Source organism: Oculina patagonica, unplaced genomic scaffold (genome assembly GCF_052425735.1).
Source record: "Oculina patagonica isolate OP01 unplaced genomic scaffold, crgOcupat unplaced1059, whole genome shotgun sequence".
Lineage (NCBI taxonomy): Eukaryota > Metazoa > Cnidaria > Anthozoa > Scleractinia > Oculinidae > Oculina > Oculina patagonica.
In genome coordinates, this window is record NW_027557038.1 from 1 (window position 1) to 7,174 (window position 7,174).

At 39.6% G+C, this 7,174-nt stretch overlaps 1 long non-coding RNA gene across 1 annotated transcript; it reads left to right on the top strand.

Moving 5' to 3' along the window:
• Nucleotides 1-1,172: 1,172 nt before the first annotated feature.
• Nucleotides 1,173-7,152, top strand: LOC144639560 (uncharacterized). The gene is made up of 3 exons (XR_013568170.1): nt 1,173-1,274; nt 5,662-5,709; nt 6,496-7,152. It is a non-coding gene; the product is annotated as an uncharacterized LOC144639560 (long non-coding RNA).
• The last annotated feature ends 22 nt before the right edge of the window (nt 7,153-7,174 follow it).

Below are 7,174 nucleotides of genomic sequence, written 5' to 3' on the forward strand. Positions count from 1 at the left end.
TATTTTCAAATAACATCGCTTTTTATTTTTATTTCCAAGGATATAGAACCGTTTTAAAAGATACTTGACTGCCTGCTTTATAAACTGCTTTTATCTAGTGTCTTTAAGAAAATCAATACTGACACCCTGTAAAAGGCCTAAATTTTTATTTGTTCAGGGCACGTGAACGGTAAATGTTACGCTACAGGGGATTATCGCAGGATAATCAAATAAATCAATGGTCCTGACGAGATGTACGGCATGTAAGAAGCACACGGGGGGGGGGGGGGTGGGGGGGGGGGAGCACTCATAAGAAAGGGACAGGGATACTCGTCGGAAAATTTGGCATGCCTCAAGCTTTTATTTCGACCCCCAAAGAAGACCATTTTTATGCCTGATCTGTCTGGACAGCCAACAAAGTATGACGTTTTTTTTTTTATTTTTTCACGCGCACCCTAAAAAAGACCTTGATGGCAAAGTGACCCCAAATTTACACCCCTTGGCGAAACAAGGAGCACATCCCGGTACGACTACAACGCCCCGAAGTAAATGTGAGGCTTCGTTTTTAGGCTTGGCTAATATAATAGGGGTCCTTTCCCCCCGCCTCGCCCACACACGACATTGGATCATTCTGTGCCCTCAACACAAATTCATCTTCAAGATTTTCCAAGAATGTCGCAACAAAGCCTCCCTTTCATGAATTCAGCTGACCAAGATATGATGAGAAACTGGGCATAACACACACGGTAAGAACGTTAGATAACGCACCGTCCAATAAGTATAAAGCTGGAACTCTTCCTATAAAATGTATCAGACCGCTACCCATCATGGAGAACGATACATATTCAATAAAACAACCTTGATTATCAGAGGAATTGGCCTCGTGAGTGAAAACGCTCCTTAGTGGAAAATCTGACGTTAAAGACAAGTCTAAGCTATGTTAACACGGGACGGCTCCTGAACGGTCCCGTGTAAACAGAGTAGAGCCGGTTCCAAACGGTTCCATGTAAACAGAAGCCCGTCAGGTCCGGTCCCTCTTAAATGTAGCCTATGTTTTCTACGTTAAGAGTCCATGCGAAACTTACTTTTGAAAATCTCAGGGAGAAATTGTAATCGAACGCTGAAGCTAAAACTCCCGCGCAAAACAGGGGTTTGCACCACGTGACAGTTTTCGACCAATTACGATAGACTGGCGGCGATGAGGGCGGTTACTAATGAATCAAGATGGCGGCTTCCATAGCACTGTAAGACCGCGGATCCAGGGGATTTTCTTCGCAACAGAAGATGTCCATGAGGTATTACTTTTACTGTTTGTGTTGTTGTAAAGATAAAGAGACATATGCCATGTTTATGGAAAGTGAAACAACTCAGGAACTTATTTTAGATTTCATGATCTCTTTTTATGGTTCAAAACACTGAATAACATGTCAGGCTTAATTCACCAATGGCAAATGCTTATGAATGCGCCGAAGCCAAGCATTAAAAAAACCGTTTTATATGCGACATAACTAAAGTATTAGAAGAACAACACATTTGTATGGTTATCTATAGAATTGGGATCTGTCAGTCTTGACCAGTCTTTCGCTTACTGATCTGTGATGCTAGATTGTTCATATTAGAAGCTTCTAAACGGTTCCGTATCAAATGAAGAATAAGATCCTGTACTTTACCTGAGCAATTTTGCTTATATTGAGCCTGATACTGGTCTAAGTATTCCTGGAATTGTGGCAACTTGTAGAAAGTCATGACTGGTATCATGATGATGTTATCACCCACGTCAGACCGGTCCATGGACCACCTTGTGGACCCGAGTCCATGGACCACCCCTAATTTTCAAAAGAAAATCAAAGTGTAGAATGGGGTCAGGGTATAAATTGACGGCAGGTACCAAAACCCAAAACAACGAAATGAAACCACCGGAACGAAATGACCAAAACAAGCTAAACCACCAAAACGAAACCGCCGAAACAACTGAAACAGCTGAAACGAGTGACAAAGACAACAAGACAAAATCACCGAAACAAGCAAATTTTTTACCAGCTAACCGTAAACAGACTAACCTGAGTCCTAGATAGGCTAACCGGAGTCCTAGTTAGGCTAACCGGAGTGCTATTCAGTCTATAAACCGGAGAGCACCTTCCATGCCTTCCACTCCGATTGGCCACTCCAGTTAGCCTAGCTGAGCCTAATAAGCGCTACACAGTTTATAACAATATTTTGACAATATTGTGATCTTATTAGCCTAATTAGCACTCCGGTTAGCCTCAGTAGCACTTCGGTTAGCCTGAATAAGACTCAGGTTAGCCTGCTTACGGTTAGCTCTCGCTAATGGTAATGGTTTCAGTGATTATGTTTCGTTTCGCTCGTTTCAACCGTTTCGGCGGTTTCGTTTTGGTTGTTTCAGTGGTTTCGCTAATTTGGTTTTGGTCATTTTGTTTAAGTGGTTTCATTTCGTTGTTTTGTGTTTTAGTACCTGCCGTCAATTCATACCCATTCTACACTTTGATTTTCTTTCGAAAATTAGGGGTGGTCCACAGGGGTGGTCCATGGACCGGGTCCACAAGGTGGTCCATGGACCGGGTCCACAGGGGTGGTCCATGGACCCGGGTCCATGTTTTGTATATGTCCGTGCTTACACTGTGGACATATTACTACTGAGGCCATGCTAATAAAATGTTTCGTTTCCCATCCCCTGACCGACACTTTTTTTTCGAAATGTAAAAAAAATCCAGATTCACTAGTCATAGCCTGTGAATGAAGCAAGTACTTTAATTTTCAAGCACCCGATCTTGTTTTGTTAACAGCAATTGGTATGATGTAATGTCCTTGTCCTTAATTGACATCGATACTGTTTCGCTGTTTCGTGCCAAGGGCAAAACGATTGTTCCAACATTCTCAGCAAGATTGGGATCGACTAAAACAAAATCTTTCGGTTCTGCATCTCCTAGCTTCTTAAATGAACCCAGACCCCTTTAAGTGTTCATTCTTTTTTTTTTGCCTGACCGACCGACCCACCATCACAAGAGACAAGACGATGGGAAACAAAACAAATTGATATTGGGATGGCCTGAGTAGATAAAAAACCATAAGCACATTGCAAAGACTGCCTCACATAATATAAGCTGATGCTTGTGTCAAATGCTGTCTTCACTCTCACTAGGATGAACGTCTGACATTTAATTTGCAGCCTGCAGACTGCAGACTTACAGTCTTTCACTTCGGTTTGCCTGAATAGCACTAAGATTAGCCTGTTTACAGTTAGCTCTCAATAATGGTAATGATAAGAGTCTGCAGTCTGCAAATATCAGACACCACACTAGGATAAGTGCTTATGGCCTCATGTTTACAAGAATGCTTATATTTCTTGGTAGCTTATTTGCTAGCTTGTGTATAGCCGTCCCGCTCCCCTCAAAAAAAATCGGAAGGGGAGCAGGGCGGCTGTACACAGACTACTTATTTGCGAATGAAAATTGCAAAACCACCTAATTATTGCCAATTCACTTAGTCAAACTGTCACCCAGCCTATTTTTTTTTTTTTTTAAAAATGAAATCACCACAGTATATTAAATGGGAAGTTACACCATGGGATGGGATGACCATGGGATGTTTCATTCCAGTTTATCCACAGCCCATCTGGGTTTCCTTTGGAATTTTAATTGTTAATAAAACATATACTGGACAAAATATCATTGCTTTTGTGGTTGAACTGGAAGTGACAGAAATGTATGGAGGCTAAATGACATGTAGTTGTAGAATATATTTCACAAATCAAGTAAATTTTCTTTTGTTTCTGTTCCAAATTTTAAATGTTTGATCATACAACTGCAAAGGAAGATATTATCCTTTTGTGCTAAACCAAGGATCATAATGAGGTGTGGATCCAGAGAAAATGGTGACCATTTTCCGATAACAAGATCAGCACCAAAGGTGTGACCCTCAATTGGGTTCTGGGGGCATGCTACCCTGGAACATTTTTAGATTTCCCCCAGGAACATTTTTAGATTTTGCCCCCTAAAGTGTCATTTCTGTGTTCTTTGAGTCACTTGGACAAGATGTTGACCAGTTCCATTTTCCTTGGATGAAGTTTTCCAAATTGGCAGATAAATTTTCCAATGCCAAGATCTATGTTTTAATTAATATCGAATAATATTTAAATTTCAATGAATGAGTGTCACGTTTTTGATATTAAAACTTGGACAATTTCTTGAACTCTGAAAGTATATTTTAATTACAAGGTCTGAAAATCTATTTCATAAAACCAGTAAGGATCTGTGCCTGATAATGTAAGTAAGTGGTTATGTGCTGCATTTTAAAAAGTTTTGTTGTTGTTAAGAGAATTATTTTCAGAAGTTGACTGGAATTTTTTTTAAAGATACCTGATCTCATCTCAAAACTATTGTACTCAGACAGAAGCCACTACTCTGCAAAAAGACAGGTGGTCTCTTCATGTGAACCCCCCACCTTCCCTACCTTAAAAGCCTTTCTTGTTTGTATAACTATAACAGGAGTAGAAATTAAAAAAGATTCAAACCTCCTTGTGCCATTTCTCTAGCAATTGATGCAAGCTTGTTTTGCAGCTAATATGAAAGTCTCAACATGAATTTTGATGCCGACCCTACTTCTGTCTACCAATAGTTTGAGAATGAGAATTTTATTGATAACATGGGATCTGTGCTTTCGTTTTGGACATATTACTACTGATTAGATAAATAACCATAAGTACATTGTAAAGACTGATTCACAAAATGCAAGTAAGATTTAAACCTCCTTGTGCCATTTCTCTAGCAATGCAAGCTTGTTGTGCAGCTAATATGAAAGTCTCAACTTGAATTTGATTCCGATAAATGTTGTCCATTTGGCTTATCAGACAGGTGGTGTCTTGCATAGCCCCCTACCCCTACACAAGGTGGGTCCTCGTCGAGTACCCTTGTTATTACCACTTCCCTAAATATAATTATATTAATCAGGGCTGGAAAAAAGGGAAAATTGTTTGATAGTTGATTTTTGGTTAAGGTAAAAAACATTCCCTGCTAGGCCAATGTCCATAGGTGGACACCTGTCATAAGTAATGGCATTTGTCATGGTCCTAGCGCCCGGGGGTGGGAGAGTGGGTTGTTAAAGGATCTTTGGCATAAATAAAGTTTTAGACTTAGAAAACTCAAATTTGCTTCCCCATCTTAGATTTAATAGTTGAATTGCATACCCCATCCCAGACCGGAAGTGAAGAAGATGTTTTTTTTTTAATTTTTTCTAAAATACTTCACTGTATATTTTTGCACATTTCAAAATGACCCAATTTAGATAAGCAAAAAGATATAAATTTGGTGTAGCTTTTCCCCATTTAGTGACCCCATTTCAGGCTAAAAGGCCCAAATTAGAACCCCATCACAGACCTGAAAGGTCAAAAATGCAACCCCATCCAGTGGGACATACCCATTTATTGTATAGAAGGTATTACCCCTCCCCCCTCAGGGGGGTCCCAGCCACATACAAATATTTCATTTTTAACCTCAGTGAGTGACTAGCCTCCCATAAGCAAACATCTCTTAGATGTGGGCACTTTTTCTGGTGCCAAGTATGTCTGCTTATAATCATGTGAGGTCTGACTGCTGTTTTTTTTTTAACTTTAATGTGAAACACGATTTACTGTAATTTAAATAATTTGAGGTTATCTCTTTACAGGTGTTGTAAAGGCAGTCTGAGATGACCTCCCCTTATCTCAAAAATGAAGTAAGTGCTAATAGACCCACTTCTCTTTATTTTTGAACTTCATTCAAAAGATCTTGCTTATTTTGTGGGAGAGACAGCAAATTTCAAGTTTCATGTGTGTCTGATAATTTAACAGACATGTACATGTAATGAGATTGTCAGAGGAAGAGATGAAACAGTGCTTAATAAGTTTGTTTTTTTTTTATTTAAAGTACTGATTGGAGGAGGGGGAAGGGGGATATTCAGGAGGTGATTAATTTCAAAATAGGCCAAAAGCACTGGAAGCATCACATAATGCACTGCTTACAATATAATATATTAAATTAATTATATTAAAAAGTGCTTTGTGAAACCTGGTGCTAGTGCAGAGAAGGAAAACCTGGGCCGGGTTGTTCGAAAGGTGATTAACGCTAACCCAGGATTAAAAGATGATCGAGGTTTTAATTTCTCTTCTTTTGAAGGCTTTTCCATAGCTAATGTTTTGTGAAATTTAAGATTGGTCCACGTCAAAACTGGGGGACAAAGAATATAAAAAGAAAACCTCAACGAAATGTTTTAAAATTGAATTCAAAATTCACGCTAATCCTGGATTAGCTTAATCATGCTTTGAACAACCGGGCCCAGGTAGTTAATGGAGGAGCAAGACTGGTGAGAATAGACAGGACTGAGAAGGAAGGGTTGGGGAGGGATAGTTCTCCTGTATCATACCCATATACAGTGTAGGTAGTAGGGCTGTTGGATGAGCTCCTGTATTTTACTCATGGTTGGGCGTCTCCTTATATATGGTGTGCTCTTTCTGACCACCAGGATTGGTCCAGTTCAGTTGAAAAATGCCACAAGGATACTCAGAATAAACCTGACTAGTAGAAGGCATCCATCAGTCTCAGAAGACTGTGGATTATATTTGAATTGCTTGTTTTGCTTTGTTGATGATGTCTCAGTGTTGTGGCTGAAGAGGCCAATGTGGGAGTGACAGTCTCTGTTACAGAGCATGCATGGCTGAAGGCGGTGACTACTTCTAACTACTTTTCAAATGCAAGGCTTTTTGAAAAATCATTTCTTTAGGCATGTTCTGAGATAGGTCAGTTTAAGGAACACTGTCACGAGCTTCACTTAAAAAATTTGCAAGCCTGCGTAGAGGTACGGAAACCTACAAATAGTGGTCCAGTTTTGTTGAAAATTGCTATGCCAGTGTACTGAAGCTCTAAACAAGTGATATTATTGCGATACCATCAGGACCTTTGGTTATCAAATTGAAAAAGTTAGGCTGACTTTTTTTAAGTTCTGCTCTAGTGGTCTGGAAAAACAGCTTAAAAATAATAGTATAATAAAGCCCCCCCCCCCCCCCCCTCTTTATTCAACAACAATTTACTTTATATCATGTCGATGTTCAAGGCGCATTTCATGAACAAGCGAGAGAACTTCACCAATTTTAGTACCTTTTACTGAAGAGCAGAAAAAATCCCGTGATAGTGTCCCTTAAAAT